General features: G+C 48.8%; 1 long non-coding RNA gene across 8 annotated transcripts; it reads left to right on the plus strand.

Moving 5' to 3' along the window:
* Positions 1-3,149: 3,149 nt before the first annotated feature.
* Positions 3,150-17,540, plus strand: Gm34930. 8 transcript variants are annotated; one of them, XR_878384.1, is made up of 6 exons: positions 3,150-3,412; positions 5,293-5,415; positions 6,840-7,038; positions 12,614-12,782; positions 13,924-14,403; positions 17,173-17,540. It is a non-coding gene; the product is annotated as a predicted gene, 34930 (long non-coding RNA). The 8 variants fall into 8 exon arrangements; XR_878380.1 differs by having other exon boundaries at positions 3,150-3,355; XR_878385.1 differs by lacking the exon at positions 3,150-3,412 and adding an exon at positions 3,429-3,526.
* Positions 17,541-17,890: the final 350 nt, after the last annotated feature.

A 17,890-nucleotide genomic window follows, 5' to 3' on the forward strand; every position in this document is an offset into this window, starting at 1 on the left:
TGCTTTTGAAGGAGACACCTGTCCCTGGTTCTGCTGGACATCTTTGTGTTCTGCTCTCTGACATGCCCTCTCAAACCTGCTGAGATAGGGTAACTTGTTTCAACACCAAAGAAGGCTCCATAGGAATCTTCAGCTGGAATGTCCTAGAATATGGTATCCAGACACAGATGGGACATTCTGGGTCTTCAAGCATCTTTCCAGGTTTCTAACACCGAGGTCATGGATCAGGCTTGTATGGTGGGTGCCTCTCAGTTTTCCTTGAGCTGCTGGGAACAGAGGTGACATCAACAGGCCAGCCACTGCCTCCTGTTCCTGTCACCAAGGGTGGAACCTGCTCACCATGCCATCCTCACTTTGAAACTGTGAGCCAGAGATACCCCACCCCTAACCCCATGACCACCTTAGGTTGTTTCTGTCAGGGATCTCTGTCACAATGACACAGGAAAAGTAGCCGAGATGCTCACTGTGGCCACATTGATAACCCAGGCCTGTCTTTCCTTAAGACTCTTATTTTGGAATGGGGAAGATGGCTTAGTCAGTAAGGACCTTGCCTTACAAGCATGAGTTTGAGTCTAAGAAACAAGTGAAAAAAAGGCTCCTGTGGTATGCACTTGTGATTCAGTTGCTCAGGTGGAGTGGGGCAGGGGTCAGAGACAGGAGGATTCCTGAGGCTTGCTGGCCCCTAGCCTTGTCTAATCAGAACCATCAAAGAAAATCAGAGAAACAGTGTAGGAGGCTGGGCATGATGGTGCATACCTTTATTCCTAGAGCCTAGAGGCAGCAACTAGTGAGTCTCTAAGCTTAAGGCCAGTCTGGTGTATATAGGGCGTTCCAGGCCAGCCAGGGCTATGTGGTGAAAACAAAACCAAACACAAACAACAAAAATCAACCAAAAAATTTCACAAAAACCAACCAAACAAACAAAAAACAAAAACAAACCCATAAAACCTAAACAAATAATAAAGCAAAATACCAAAACAAGTAACTCAAAACAACAAAACAAAATAGACATGCTTGACGAACGACAACTGAGGCTGTCTCCTGGCTACACACACACATACACACATTCTCTCTCTCTCTCTCTCTCTCTCTCTCTCTCACACACACACACACACACACACACACACACACACACACACACACGTCAGGATAAGAGGCATTCCACACATGCTCTGGGGATCCGATGTGGACACCTTTTTCTTGTAGGAATGGGGCAGCATGCAGCTTAGCTCAGAGTACGAGAGAAGACTGAAGATGGTGGTTGGCAGCTCCTCTACACTGGTGGTAGAGAAGATGGACCTGTGAAGACAAATAAGGCAGAGTTTGGGGATGTATGCTGTCAGGGTAACCAGCAACCAAGGAGAAGAGAAGCCAGGGTAGATAAAGGTCAGGTGTGGCCTGTCTGTGTCTGAGACTGTGCCTGGCAGTCAGTATGGGTTCCATAAGCACTAGTTATGTGAAGAAGCAAATGCGTATGCATGGGGTGCAAGGTGGGGTGCTGCTGCTTCCTATAGGCTGTCCCGCAGCCTCCCAGCCTTGCTCTCTCAAGCCCCCTAGGAGAGCCAACCCAGGAGAGCTGCATCAGACAGCTCTGATTCATCTTAGGGTCACAGTGCCACCTTCAGGGAGTACGACATGCATAGGTTGCACTGACCTTGGGGGAGGCAAAGGTGCCCGGGCCTCAACACACAGAAGTAAGCCCGGACAGGTGCCAGGCTTTCGGTTCCGTTCCACTCTCATCTCTACAATCTGGGGGACAAAAGGACCCACAAGTCAACTCTGTATGGTTCAGGACCTGGCTTCCTTTTCTAGGCTTTCCAGCTCTCAAGGATGGGTCAAAAATGTCCCTGCTCTCCAGCTGCTGCCCAGTTCTCACAGCTGATTAGAGGGCAGATGGGAAACTCACATGCTGAGCTATTTTCTGAACTGTCTTCCCTGTCAGTCTGTCCAGGAGGCAGTCTAACTTTCCCCGACTATGTGTGTCCCAGGGTCGAGGGAACCCTTCATACTTAATTATATTCACTTGCAAAATAGATGTCTACTGAGGTATAAAGCACTCCTAGAGTTGATGCTGGGGCAAGCTGGACCAATGACGGCACTGTCTCCCTTCTGAAACTTCCAGGGCCTTAATCCTGTACACACTGGTGGATGGTGCTGGGCCCAGAGAGCTTTACATTCCTTGGCCTGGTTGGACACACGTCAGTCTCCCATTAAGAGCTTTGGTTGTGGCGTTCTTAGAAAGTTATTTGTTTTTCGGAGTTGGCGAGTTAGCACACAATGAACTGTCTCCTAAGAAGAGGAGACGGACCCCAGGCTGCAGGCTGCTTCAATCAATCATTCATTCATTCACTTATCCATCACCAGGGGGTGTCCGCTGTGAGCCAGACACTGTGGATTTAAAGATGAAAAGAGTTTGGCCCCTGTCAGCTCCCAAGGAAGGCTCAGGCTGACCACTGAGTGGGTGACAGGCGTACAAACAGCCTCCCGTGGCCCTTGGGAGACGTGGGCTGAATAAGACAGGGGGACAGGACAATCATAGACTAGGAGAGTCCAGGGTGCCTGGCCAAGGAGGAGAATTCTGTGCTGGTTGAATGAAGTGTTGGGCCTGGGGGAGGGGTTGGCGAGCTGAATACACCTCTGGCCTGAGAAGCTATCCAGATATCATGCAGGGCAGAGAAAGGAGGCAGGAACAATGGGGGAAGAGGATGAAGAGTCATTGCATCTTTTTTCTCTTGAAAGAAACAGGGTGGTGGTAAAAACATGTAAGTTAAATAACAGCTTGGTCATCTGGTGACAGGGACAGGTGCCTTTGGGAGATGAGAAACTGCAGACAAGGAGATAGGGGGAGGATGGTTCAATGGTTGGCCAAGATAACACGAGGCAGAGTTTGCCATGGCTCAGTAGAAGGGACAGAGAGAGCCTTATCCTGAGACCTGCTTGAGAGCCAGGGAAGGCAGAAAGCCATTAATGCCCAGGCAGTGGGGCTACCTCTTGACTTCTTTCAGAAAAGTGACAGCCACTGTCCCAGGAGCACTGGTGGAGGAATGGAGTCAGAGGGAAACTTGAGGGTGCAAATCTCACTTGCAGAGGATGGGCATTCTGGGGGGGGGGGCATGGCTGGGGGTGGGGTGGGGGACGCATGGAAAATCTGTGAGGGAAACCCAGACCTCAAGCCTATGTTCATCCTCCAGACTACACAACCCCATGGGGCCTCTGTATAGTCCCTGGTTGGAGCACAGATGAGACTAAGAGAGGCAGTAGGTGGCAGGCCACACCTGGAAGGGCGAGCTGCCAACAATAGACAGAGAGAGCTTGAAGGAGGATCAGCAGATCTGCAAGCTATGTCAGCTGCCCAGTGAGTACAGCGGTTGATGCCTGGTTTAAACCTGATGCTTTCTTAGCCACCGAGATGGTGAGAGTCAGCACTGACACTTGCTGGGTGGGAGCCAAGGGGTGTCTGGAGGAGGAAGCAAGTTGCACCTTAGGAGTGAAAGAAACAACATCCATCACTTAGGATGCCCTGGAGGTAGGCTCTGTGGCCAGCTAGCTCTGAGTTCTTCCATCTACACAGCAGGCAGGAAGACAGGAAGCTGATTGCACACTGCATGCTGGGACACTAACTTTATTCCTAGTGGTTTGGGAGGCTGCAAATATGGGGGATGATGATGTGCCTGGCTGGATGTACTGGGATCTTACACTGTAACAACAGATCCTATCAAGGTGTGAGAATACGTGGATTCCTTCCTTCTGGCTCTTCAGACCACCATGGAGCAAGGGCCTGCAGGCCCAGCCTGGATGAGAAGGTTGGGAACAGGCCAGGCGTGGTCAAACAGATAGGCAGTGGAATCAAGGGAATGAGACTGGATAAAACTAAATAGGACTGGATGGAACTGGATGGGACTGGATGGAGAGGTCTGTTGCCTAGGGTAACCTGAAGGAAATTGGCTCACTATAGACTCCCAAATGATATCCACCCAGTATGAATTAATGAGGACAAGGGCCTTGGATGGGAGCGTCCAAGAGAAGGTTTTGGTAATTTTGCTGGGATAGCATAGGCGGGTTTTGTGCCTGAGAGGCAGTTAAGTTTTAAACTATGAGCTCCTATCACATCCTAAGGACAGTCTGGCATGGGTACCTTCACAGTCGGTCACTGTAGATACTCAGAGGAGGCCACCAACTAGGTCCCAGTTGTCTGATCTTCTTATCTGTCTTCTAGGAACCACCCATCCCTGTAGCTTGGTGTTTATCTGCTAGGGGAGGGCTGCAGGCTTGAGGGTTTAGAAGTCCTGTGCAGAAAGTCTCGGGATGGTGGGGTTGTATGCAGGGAACAGGTGCCTGTTGGTGCCTCGTTTCTGAAGTCGAACCCTAACAGTGGACATCTCTGCAGGACACATGTCCATGGAATAGCATGTTCTTCCTCTCCATCCAGAAAGCATTCCATTTCCAGAATGCTTTGGCCAATCCTGGTATTGGGGTGAGGACAGAATGTAGGGTGTGGAGACCAACTTCAGTGCTGGGTATCCTGAGTGTGAGCTGCATTTCTTGTGGGTGTGACAGTTTAGTTTCAATGCACTGACGGAGTTTTCAGAATCCAGACTTGAGAAAGCCCCAGGCCTGGACTTCAGAGAGCTCTGAGGCCTACAGAGGGGGCCTCTGGCATGAGGCTTGTTAATCCACCAGAAGAGGGGGCCCATAGTGGAAGTGTTTGGGTAAGGACACAAGGTCAAAGACAAGCTTTCTAATTAACTTATGTGGGACTTATTAAGAACTAACTTATTAAAAAAAAACCTTTTTGTGGGGGAGTCCCACATGGGCAGTAGGTTGCAGAAATGATCATATTTTCATTTTTATGCTCAGAAAAGAGCAAGAGAGAGAGAGAGAGAGAGAGAGAGAGAGAGAGAGAGAGAGAGAGAGAGAGAGAGAGAGATCCTGAGTGGCGTACACACACTCCAGTAAGCTGGATAAAGTTTGATCAGCACAAAGGCCCCCTAGGGCATGATGGAACACTCTAGGCTGTGCCCTACCAAAGCTCTGTGGCTGGTGAACTGGGTCAGTGTGTCACAGAGAGAGGGCCCAGCCACAAGGGCCAGAGGGCAACATACTTCTCCATTAGCAAGAAACGAGGGGAGTCCAGGCTGCCTGGGCTCCTGGTTTACTTGTTGGCTGTTTCTTGGTTCTGTTGCCTACTAACTTGGTCCTGACAGCAGCTCCCTAGCCTTTCAAGTACAGGGAGCCCTATTATCAGGGGGCTGCGTTTCCCCAATGTTTGTTTCTCTCTTCAATATTTTCCAGCTTAAAATGAACTACTCAGGAATGAGGGCGAATAAGATCGGTTGCAGGAAAGAGTGAGGTCAAGGAGACAGGAGGGGGCGGCCCAAGGTCTGAGATGGACAGAGGTGGATCTGCAGCAGACTGGTAAGCCTCTGGCAGGGTGGAGTCTCATGGGTTGGCCACGGGACCTGAGCCTTTGGAAAGGAAAGGGGTGGGCTCCTAGGCATTCGAGCTTGGCTCAGTCTACCCCTACCTCCTATGGAAGTGGCCTCATTGTCAATTCTGCTCCACCAGCTGACGGCCTCTCTAGAATCAAAGCCCTCTCTTGAGTGCTTAGAGAATAAAACTCTGCGCTGTACGGAAGCTAATTTACCTACCTCATGCCCTTGGCTGGGTGGGCTGTGTTCAGTGTGGAAAGAGCCTTGGTAGTGAATCAAGGCTCAGGGAAGGAGCCCAGCGGGCCCCTTTCTCAGGACCCTGCTAACGTGGCGTGGCCTGGGTGCTCACCACTGTAGCCATAAGAGCTAGTTAGACAAGGGGCCATTTGTCACCACCATCAGTTCCCAGGAGAGCACCCTCAAGGCAGCTAGCTCCCTTCTAACATTCAGGAGCCAAGTTCCCAGCGTCTCCCTCAAGGGAGGTGGAGGACCAGGCCCACCCCCCACCCCCATCCCACTGTGTGACTTTGAGGATCTGGCCAGCTCTCAAAGGCACATCACCCAGTGTGGCAGGTCTCTGTGGCTGCAGGTTTCCAGCTTAGTTTGGCCAGGCTCAGGGAGGGGCAGAACTATAGTTGGGGCATGGGAGACCAGAGAACCAGAGAGAATAGAGCAACTGACCCAGAGCAGTCCAAATGCTGGGAGAAAGAGTTTTTTTTTTTTTTTTTTTTTTTTTTTTTTTTTTTTTTTTTTTTTTTTTACTGATACATTGGTTCCTTTTGGGGCCCATGGATCCCAGTGGTTTACAGACAGGCTGCAGGTGTAGGGTAATAGCTGCTGAAAAGGCTTTCTCTGTCAACTGATGGAAGTGCCTCTGTGTCAGCCTTTGCATATTGCAACTCCGTGTAGGATTGAGGGATAAGGACAGATTTCCTGTTGTTTAGAAATGATTTGACAGAGCCTATGTGGTAGCATAGGCTTCCAGCTGCTGGTTGTCACCTTGCCGCTGTCTGGTGGCCACTGTGGTACATCTTGCTGGCTTATCCATCCATTTCCTGCCCCTCCCCCACCTCCCACAGGAACTTGGAATGCCAAGGGCGGGTGTTTCTCTTCATTTGCTTTGCTGTTACATTCCACACACCTAAGGCCGTACCTGGCTCCCATAGACTTGCCTAAGTCCTGTTTGTGGAAGGGATGGAACGCGGCAGTGGGAGCTGGCAGGCCAGAAATGAGGTTTTGATAAAAATGATTGAGGGGACCCCAGCAATGATTCTTACTTGCAAAATGGTCAAGACAGTGGCGTCAGCACTTGCCTTTGCCGGGAACATGCTTTGCCCCCTGAAGCCCCTACCCATGCTGTTCCAGGAGTCCCCAAAGGACACAGGAATGGTTTCTTGTTCCAAAATCCAGGCATGTGACAGAACAGCAATCATTTAACCAGTTAAGTATCACAAGAGAGACAGACACCACTAGGGACCAGCAAGTGGACTCCTTGTGGTGGCCAGAAACAACCTTGGAAGCCGGGAAATCTCCGAAGGGGTCACTGCCCAGCAGGTGACACCCATGTGGCATCAGATCATTTGGACACAGCTCACACTGCTAGGGACAGGTGAGCCTCTCTTCAACATGGTGGGTTCCTTCTTGTGCATTAGACAGCGTAGTCACAAGTTCTGGATGTGATGTACCTTTCAGGGGTCACTGGTCAGCTCACACAGCCCAGTCACCTAGGTTGCCATGGTTGCAGCTGGGGGCTGTGGCTAGCTCTGCTGAATAGATAGTACTTGTTGGTGGTGGCTATCCCACCTGTCCTCTCTGGAACCTAGCCAACTGGGAGTCTGCACTCACCAGCATCCCCTTAAGCTTTGCCATGTCTGGTGGCTCAGAGCCTAACATAGGAAGGTCACCAGGCTCAGCCAAGAACAGGCCATCTGGAGACGCTGCTCTAGATGTGGCTAACCGGTTTTCCTGAGCAAAATTATCTGACAGTCTATTAATTTAGGAGGTGGGTAGTATGGTATTTCAAAGGGGGCAAGCATGTGACTTTGAACTCCTGTTCTTGCTCAGAGTCCTCAGAGAAAACAGCCATGCCCTTGCCCCTTGCCCCTTGCCCTTGCCTCGGGTTTCTTGTGGCTGTTCTAATGTCTCTAGGCTCATAGCTCAGTATTCTCTGTTAGGTGGGCCTGACAGGGCATTTGGTGACAGGCAGCTCTCTGCATAGCCAATAGTGACAGCTGTATGGAGAAAAGTGGATCTTTACACAAAGCTCCTCTCATATTTCAATAATCCAGCAGGAAACCAAGCTCACCCAGCATAAAGCCTGCGAGCTGTCTCTGGGACGGGGCTAAGTCTTCATTGCCTTTCAGCATCCCATTCCAGGGACTAGCCAGAGGGTTCTGCTTTCACTCCTAGATGGTTCTGACAGGCCCACCTCCCTCTCAAGCCCTCACCATGGCAAACCATTTATTGTTTCTGTGTCTGTCTGTCTGTCCGTCTCTGTCTCTCTTTCCTCTGTGTGTGTATCTCTCTCTCTCTGTTTGTGTGTTTGTGTGTGTGTATATGTTGCTGTGGATCAAGCCTACTGCCATGAATACGGCAGGCAGGCAAGCATTCTCCCACTGAGCTATACCCCCTACCCAGGATCTGTTTCATTTTTACAAAAGGAGATTTAAGGCAGAGCTGAGCATCATTGTCTCTTCTACATCCACCCCTTTATTTTTGTACAGATTCATCTCCTCTCCCTATTCTTCTTCTGACTCTCTCTGCCTCTCTCTCTCTTTCTCTCTATCTGCCCCTTCTCTCGCTCACACATACATACATACACACACACACACACACACACACACTAAAGAGCTCCTTCACCTCAGAACATAGCTTAGAAATTCACCTTTGTTTGGCTGGAAAATGCATCTCTCTACCCTTCTTGGCACTTGGGGTCCGTGGGAGAGGCTTCGTGAGTGTTTTTGTCGTGGGCTCTTTCTATGTGACTCATGAGAAAGACAAAACACGAGGCCCCTCTGCGTGTGGAAGAAAGATAGTCATGGGCTGGTTTTGAAAAGGATTGAAAACAAAAAACAGCCTAATCATCTCTGCTGTAACGCAGGGGATAGTGAACACCCACTGGGCATTCGACCGTGCTGGGCCCATTACCTTATTTAATCCCAGCAACATGTGAGTTGGGTCTGTTATGTCCTGTCTCAGAGGAAGGAGGCAGCTCTGCAGCAGACCCCCTTTTGCAGGTCACATTACAGACAGCATCTGCCTGGCATGAGTCTACCTGCCTTTCTGTGATGCTTAGCACTGTCCCTGCCTTCCACACTTACACACTCATCCACGAGTGCTCACGCGCACGCACGCAAGACAATGAGGATTGGAGTCCCAGGAAGCAATGATGGAGGGACAAGTCACACTTCTACAGAAGTGTGGCCACATCAGCCACACCCGAATCTTTAAACATGGAGCACCCACTGACAGTGTTAGAAGCTAACATCTTGCAGCCCAGCACCCGTGTTCTGTTCTGAATGGACACAAGCTTTGTCACGCTCATGGCTTTGGAGAGACGCAATGTTCTCAAGGAAAGTGCAAGTCAGAAGGAGCTTGGCTGCTCTGGTAAAGAGGAGCGCTTTCCTGGGACAGCAGGCAGCTGAAGTCCCAGAACCCAGTCTGACAACAGTCCGACTGGCGAGCAGGAGACTGGCAAGTGGGGGACCTTCCAGAAGCCCTTGTCCCTTCTCTCTAGCATTCTGTACCCTCCCTAGGATGGGGACCGGAGGGAGGGCTTCTGAGTCTTCCCCACTCTCCAGGATTCATCCCTCTCTTTGTTTCTGTGTCATCACGTTCCTGCTCTGAAATGTGGGTGAATGATTAAAAATTTGGCAGGTTAATTAACTTTCCGTATTTTCTTTTCTCTTCCACTTTCCTCTCTCTGTAAGTAGATGACAGGCAGGCTATGATTTATCTGCCCTGCTCTTGTCAGAGTTTCTACGGTAATTCCTTCAGTCTTGGGCCAGCGATCTGGAGACCTCCATGTCTCTTCCTACACTTCTGTAGTGTTTCCGGAGGTTGGTGCACATACCATGTCTCCCTGCCTATCCAGCCTGACTTCCAAGGGGCAGTGAGGCGGAGCCCCTGGCACCTGTGACAGCTGACATATTCTGCAGGAGCTGTGGGGTGATTTGCACTAAATGAGATTTATGATCGGCCGTCATGCATTCGGGTTACCTCGGAGCCCAGGGGAGCCCACGCTAACCCGTCTTTCTTAATTAGTGGGAGGGAATAAAACCCACTTGGTTAGGGGGAGTCAGTCTGGGTTTGAAGGCTGAATCATTGGTTCCAGTATTAGAGCTGTAGGCCCCCGTGGGTGGGTGGGTGGGTGGGTGGGCAGCTTGTTATTGTTGGCAGCAGTTTGGATGGGTGCACTGTGCTCTGTGCACGGACAGAAGCTATGCAAACACCCTGTTTCTGGCAAGGTCAAAATTGAGAGTGGGATTTTGCTTTTCTTTGAGGCTGTGTTAGGAATCTGTGGCTTCTCTCTGTGTGTCGTCTGTCTGTCTGTCTGCTATCTCTGTCACTATCTTTTTCCTGCTTTTCTTTCTTTCTGTGTTTATTTCCCTGCCTCTGCCTACCTGCCTGTCCTTTTCTCTGTGTATGTCTGTCTTTCTGTCTATATCTCTAGGTCTTCCACATAGACATTACATTCTATGTCACAGCTTTGAGCTGCATCCCTTGCTAGCTCTGGACTCAGTCATTATCTGAACTTTCCATCCTATGTCTCCATTCATAAGACGGGTAGAACAGCAATGACCTGGATTGGTTAAATGCAGTCCTTTCCTGTAAAGAGTCAAGTCTATATCCCAATATCTGGCAAATGGTGAATGTGACCTATATGTGTAAATTGGGTCATTGCAGATATAATATGTTTGGGGCTCATTCTGGATGAGGGTGGACCATAAATCCAATGACTGGTATCCCCATGAGAATATAACACAATAAAGAGATGTATAGGGGCCGCATGAGATGGAGACACAGATCAGAATAACACAGCTCCAAGTTAATGCCAAGACTGTTACAAGGGGAGGGATCTGACCTTTTGCTGGAGATACAGCGCTGCTGTCAACCGGAGTCGGACTCCCATCCTCTTCACCCAAGCACTTTCAGTTCACCTGCCTTTGGTGCTTTGTGGCAGTCCCAGGATGGGCTTCTCGCTGTTGCACGTACATCGTCGCGCGTGGTCACCATGTCATTTATACAGAGGCCCATTCTGTCGATCATTAGTCCTTAACCTTCCTCTCCAGGATTAATCTCTGCCCCTGCCCTCTTGCCAGGATTTTAGGGGGAAGAGATTCAGGATGCTGGACTGGGCGTCCTTCTGGCATCCTCTCTGTGCAACTTACCAGTCCACACAGGTAGCAGACCCTCTAGGTCAGAAAGAACAGTGTTACTTCCAACTCCTGCTTAACTTGATATTTTTATTGTATAAAGTTTTGGATGATGTGAACCCTTTCATGGGGATGAACTGGATATGGGTAAAAGTCTAGGCTATTCATCCTGCCAAGAACCAGGGCTCCCACAAAGCAAACACTGTGGCCCCTACTGATGCCAGCCTCTTTGTGAAGGAATTCTGGGATACCATAATTGTAGCAGTATTCTGAACGATGGCAGAGGTCATGGTGCTGGTCACGGCAACTTGCCCAGGACCACTAGTATCTGGGCAGGGCCTTGGACTTCCGATTACTGGAGCTGTTGAAACTGAGTTCCCAAGGCTCCCCAGACCAGCTGAATTTGAATTTTCTCAGAGTACATTTCTAATGTTCTTTGAGTTATTGGTGTGTGCTGATTAGCCTCCCCTCCCCTCTCTGCAAACTAGGCATAAGCTATAATTACTTGGGAAGAGGAAACCTGAATTGAGATAATGCTTACATAAGATTGGCCTGTAGACTATTCTATGTGGGAGAGATTTTCTTGATTAATGATTAATGGGGGGGGGGAGGCTAGCCTCAGCCCACTGTTGGTGGTGACATTCCTGGGCTGAGAGTCCTGGGTTCTATAAGAAAACAGGGTGGGAAAGCTATGGAGAACAAGCCAGTAAGCAGCATACTTCTGTGGTCTTGGCCCCAGTTCCTGCCTCCAGATTCTTGCCTTGAGCTTCCGCCCCGACTTCCCTCAGTGATGGACTACAATCTATAAGCTGAATACATCTTCACCTCCACAGGTAGATTTTGGTCATGGTGTTTCTTATAACAGTAGAAAGAAAATTAAAACTTGGTATGACCAGGAGAAGTTGACCTTGGATCAAGTAACTAGAGGCTTCTAGAAATGCCTTGTCATAGGAAAGTGGCCTGGTGCTTCATGTGAAGGTCGAGGCCTGAAATTCTGCTCCATGGGGTCCCGTGTACAATTGGTGCCACTTGAACCGAGCTCTTACTCAGTAGGGTGGAATCTGTGCTGGCAGGACCTTGGCTGGTTATGTCTGAGCTCATGAGGCATCTAGGAAACACCCTTCGACAGATTGGGAGTTTGTAGAAACCTGTAGATAAAGAAAAGATAGAAATGGCGCCTCAGTTCTTCCTTCTGAATCTCTGCCTTGCTTGACTCTGCTCTGAATGCTCAACACTGTTGTTCTTGAAATCCCAGAGCATCCTCTATGCCAGACTATCTGGTTTCTTGATGAACTTCTAATTATCCCTCAAGACCCTATTCCAGTATGCCCCATGCAGAGACCTGTTCTTGATATCCTCCTAGCCCTGGTCCCATTCTACCTTCTTATCTCAACTCTAAATAATACATCCCGACCTCTCCTAGGTAGCCATCTGGGGATGCTGTCCAACTAGGGGCCTCTAGTAAACAGTGCTCAGGGTTTACTGATACCACTGAAGGCCTTGTCTCTGTCTTTATTGGTTCTGCCCCTTCCTCCTCTGTCTGAGTCCAGTAAAGGGGAGAAGCCACAGACGTGGCTAGAGGGTAGACCATTCCAACTGAAACAAGAGAGAAAAAGAAGAGAGAACTGATGTTTTTTTGAACCTAAAAAAGCCCCACAGTTCACATATCATAAGGTTTACCCATCCAAAGTGTATAGTCATTATCTGTACTCACAAAGTCATGTGAATGCCACTACTCTAATTACAGAAGGCTCTCAAGGAAGGAGTCACCTCTCCCCTGTCTCCAACCCGGTTACTTTCTAATTATAGCATTACGAGACATCAAGACAACGTGCTTTGGCAGAAGACATCGAGCAATTTAAAACACATTTTACTTCTTGGAGATTTCGAGTTATATAAATCAGCTGGATGTTACAGACTTCTCTAGCACAGCTGGGCTCCTATATACAATGGCATCTCATGCAAACAGGACCCTGAAGTGAGTATCCACTCTCCAGGCTGGCTCTTGAGGCACCACTGTAAACATGCTAATGAGTTCAGTGGCAGCCTTAGCGGGAGGATCAGAATTTTGGGAGTGAGGACAGACTCTCAGGATCCAAGATTTGTCCAGAAGTCTCCAGTGGAAAATCCCTTCTGTTTTATGGAGGCCAAGTCCCAAATTTAAAACACAAGGGCATCCCTGACAAGGACATCTCCTTATTAAGACTGGAACGTATCCCTAGCCTCTCTCTCCAGAGAGAAGCTGTGGATAATGACCAACTCTGGAAAATGTCTTCCAATGCAAAGGGGAAACTTCAGTGCTGGTCTGTAGTCATTTGGAAGTGGACTCTTTCTCTCTCTTCCTAATCCTAGTCTCACAGTGTACCCCATTACTAACCAGACCAGCATCCACATTCAAGAAGCACTTTGACCTGCTTCTGGGTTGTCTTGCAATGGTGAAGTTGTCCTCCCATGCCATACAGACTGTAAGCTTTAGGTCAATATGGGACCTCCAGTAACGTGTACAGGGAACACTTGAAATCACAAGCCTGGTTTTGGGATTCACAGTTTGGCGATGAGGCTGACATATTTTGTAGGAAGAGCTCCCCCTGAGAACACTGCAGGAAGGGGCTCCTCTACAGGTGTTGTTGGACCTATCAGGGTGGCTGGAGGTTGAGAGGAAGGAGCCATGCAGCATCCAGGGTAGGGTGGTCTGCTTTCTGGCGGTCAGCTGGAGAGCAAGCACGGAGATCTGCAGACTGCAGTTAGGGAGTGGGAATCATCAGATAGAACAGCTAGAGGCAGTTTAGCAGAAATGAGCAACATATCTGCAAGAAACACACTAGCTCACATCCGGAAACGGGTTAGAGTTTTGCAATATTCAAGTGTTCCCTGTAAACCCCACACAGCCCCCCGTGTAGTTGAAAGCCTAGCATCTTGCAGAGCAGAGTCCCAGGAGTGATTCCTCCAGGAGATGCTGGAAGCAGCCCTCCCCTGGGCCACGTGAGTGGCTCCACTCAGGGCCCTCTGGCAAGATGTAGTTGACCACCAGCTCTAACTGCAGGTGTAGGGATTTAAACTTGCCGGGTGTCCCTGAGCCTGGTGTGTCTCAGTGGCTGCTCTCCCTGTGTGTTCCCAAGATGTCTTCAAGTATGACCACCAGGACTGGAGGTGTTTCATCAGTGGTGGACGCCTGCCTCCAGCAGCCAGCCAGTCAGCATGGAGCTTCACGGTGTGGCCTTTGGAATAAGATTGACATGGGTTTGCTGCCCAAGCTTCCCACCATGACAATGGTCATGGGGTTCCACTGGAGTTCTGCGGGAAAAGGCTGGTGAACATTGGCTTTGGGATCCATGGAGCAGCAGTGTGCATCAGAAATGCAGAGCACACGGGAACTGGCTGGAATGTATCCCTCCCTCCCGGGTTAGGGGGCGGGATGGGGATGTTATTCTCAGAGAATAACACTGAACTTTACAGGGTGTCTCCCCAAAATTCCGAATAGAGAGGAAGCAGTCTGGCACACCCAGCAAGTTGACCTTCAACAAGACAGCATGCCTGGAGTCTGTCTGCTCAGTGTCATGCTGACCAAACGCAAACGGAAGGATGGGCTCTGTTCTTCAGTAAGTGGAACAACAAAAAAGTCAGATTCATGTAGGGACAAAAGCTTATGAAAGTATCTGACCTCTCAGGGCCTATCTCTGTGTTCTTGTTGGTTACTCTCAACATCAGTGTAGTCAAGGACTCTCAGCAAAAGTGAGTCACTGTGTCTGTCACATGGAAACAGAGCAACAAACTCAAGTTCACGTGGCGGCTCTGGCTTAGTGGGTTGTGGCAGGCCTGGATTCACTAGCTTTTATAAGCCCACAGATGATGATGCTGGTGCACAGATGCTGCTGCTGTGCACATCTGTTGGAAATTCACGTCCCTGGTGATGTCACACAGGCTTCTTTCAAAAGACGGGCCCCTCGGTAGCTTCCAGATCATCCCAGAGGTTCAGGAAAATAGCCCCTGAAGTGGCTGATCCGGTGATGTGGTCCTGCATTTTTCTCTCTGAGTCACTGTAGAGTCCTGTACCGCTCTATGGGCACAACTCAGATCTGAGGCTTCCAACGTCTTCCCCTGGGGAGGTGGTTTGACTGGAGTGGTTACAGGGAAGTGGAAAACAGCCCGAGGTAGGGGTGGGTGTGACAAGTGGGTTGGACTTCAGAGAAGGCTGTCTGCAGGGGTAGAAGGGCCTGGGGCTGCTCTGGGCTCTGAGTGCTGAGTCAGGAGACTCCAAGGATCTCATAACCTGAATCTAAGTTTGTTCAAGTCACAGCATTTCTGGGAAGCCTTGGCATGACCCAGAGATGTGCTCTTGTCTGTTAAGCACAAGACTCATCTTGTTCAAAAACAGCAAATTACAGTCCTGAGCATTTTGAGGCTCTTTTTCCTAATATTTTCCTGGACTGTTAATACCCTGTTTTCTTTGAGGGCTTATTGCATTCTTTGGATGACGGGGTTTTTGCAGGCACAAGCAAGCTAAGGTTCTCCAGTGCCTAGTGCCCTTACAAGACAAACAGGAGACACAGAAGCCGTGTGATCCTGAAGGGTAGAGGTTGGCATGATGAGCCCATGAGTATAAGGAATCCCTATGTTTTTTCTCATAACTTGGTGGGAGTTACCCCTTACACACATCTTCCTGAAGACTTGTGTCCTCCCAAAGCATGAGACTTCCCGATGTTAGATGCTAAACACACACACACACACACACACACACCCTTAATGAGGGAGCTGTAAGTATAAAGGCTGGGATCTTGGAGGAGGGCAAAGAGCATATAGGAAACAGTGATGCTTAGACTGGACCACAGACCCACTCAGCATCCACCATCTCCCTTCTCAAATCTGTATCACTTCCATCCATACCCTAGAGTTCAGCTCTGTTGACTCATGTTGCAGGAGGCCTGTCAGTTGAGACATCCCACTCCAACCCTACCTCCCATCACTGTCTTCATAAGGATCGAGTCTGAACTTACATATTAACAAAGCCCCTCATCTGGCTTCTGTACTGGACCCCAAGACCAATAACGTTATTAGGGTACCTGTCCTTTCATCACCTGCTTTGACATTCTCTCAAGCCCACGCTGCTCTGATCCATCGATTTCAACCATTACCTCCACTTGATCATAGGTCTGGACTGCACGCCATCATTACTGCCTATACCAAGCCTTCATATTTCCCTCCTGAACTCCCTTCTGTGAAGAGGGATTTATAAAGATGATGTGAGGCACCTGTGACCTCTGGCAGAGCATCCTATGGCTTTCCCATGCTCCTGCCTCATGTGTGCCAAAGTAAACTCTGCACACATGAGGCAGGAGATGACATCAGATGAGACTGATGCCGGTGACTACTTTCCCACAGGACGGCCTTCAGCACTCCAATACTGCTAACAACAATCGTATCATTAACGTTCCTGAGAGTAATAATTCTAAGTTTATCCTGAGGGGCTTTTTACAGTGACGGTGACTGTGTCTACAGCAGAGTCCTACTTTCCTGAGATGTTCGGACTATGCATTTGTCAGGGTTTATTTCCTAACCTACAAAGCTGATACACCTGGGGAAGGTATCTGCTTATGATACAGCTTTCAATAGAAAGTCAGCCCTGTACGACACAATCATTTCCAAAGAAATATAAAGAGGCCAGCAATTCATGACGTCAAGAGTGGTAGATCCACAACTACCTTATTTTTAAAAACTCTTGGTCAGTTTCTTCACAACCATTTGTGGAGGGAATCCTGGAGCTTTGTCTGCTGTTTTGGTGATATTTCAGGGAGTGTTGGTTCTAGCAAGATGAATCAACATTGGCCTCCCTGTGTCCTCTCCTCTATATCCCTGCAGCAACAGAGCTCCAAATTTATCTTGCGATTTTTTTTTTTAAAACACAGGTCAGATACACTCTCTTTACCTCCCTTCCCCATCCATCACAGTGGAATGCTCTAGCCATGAGCTCTGATGTCAAAAGTCAGATGGGACACACCTGTTGGACACATCACTCTTGTCAAATACTAACCACAGAGAAAAAAATAAAGAAGACAGATAGCAACCTGTTTCCTCTTATAGAGAAGGGCTGTCTTGGCTTCAGACTCAGAGGTCAAGGTACATGAAATTGGAAGCTAAGTGTTCTTTCACAAGAATGTGTGCTTGAGCGTCAGATATGGTACATCCATTCGGAGATGCCAGAGCTATGAGCCATCAGGGGGACACCGCAAGACCCAAAATAATAATTTCACTGTGAATCATGGGAAGTTTCACTCTCAAAATAAAATATCCCCAGCCATGATGTCATATAATTACTAATTAAAGCAATTATATCCTCATCTTGTAATGTTCTAAAAATGTTATTATTACAGCCCTAAAGCTGATGGAATTCACTGGATCGCCCTGGGATGACAGCCGGGTTCTGAGATCAACAGTCAAAATTGGCACTTGAGGCAAAGAGCTGTTGACGCATGCCGGATCCCCTCGGGGAGGTGGAGGTGGTAGTTGTTGGATGGAACACATTGACCCACGCACTCCCTCTCCCCTTCCCAGCCCCTTCCTGAGTTCTGCCTCTTACTCTCTCCTCAAGCCCAGGGCCTTTTGCTCACATTCCTAGTTTGTGGTTTGTTTATTGCGTTTTCCCTCAATCTTTGAAAATCTCATCCATATTTGATGTTTGTGGTTGTGTTACCTATCATCAGCCTTCCTGGCTGAGTAAGATGGTCTATCTTTGGCTCCAGTTCCCCACCTCTCTCTGTGTGTATGTGTGTGTATGAGTATATATATATAATTAATATATATAGTATTAATATATATTTTTCTTACACACATACATGCACGTGTGTGTATGTGGGGTGTGTACCTGTATGTGAATACCAGTGTGGTCATGTATACAGGTGCACATATGAGTGTGTATGGAGGAGCACATGAGGTGACATTCTCCAAGGGCCACCCACCTATTTGGTTTTTGAGACAGGGTCTCTCTCACTGGTCTGACACTTGCCAAGTAGACTAGACCTATTGCAGGTGTGTACCACCACACTTGATGTTTGTTTACATGGGTTCTGGGCTACGAATGGGTCAAGGCCA

This window comes from Mus musculus, chromosome 1 (genome assembly GCF_000001635.26).
Source record: "Mus musculus strain C57BL/6J chromosome 1, GRCm38.p6 C57BL/6J".
NCBI lineage: Eukaryota > Metazoa > Chordata > Mammalia > Rodentia > Muridae > Mus > Mus musculus.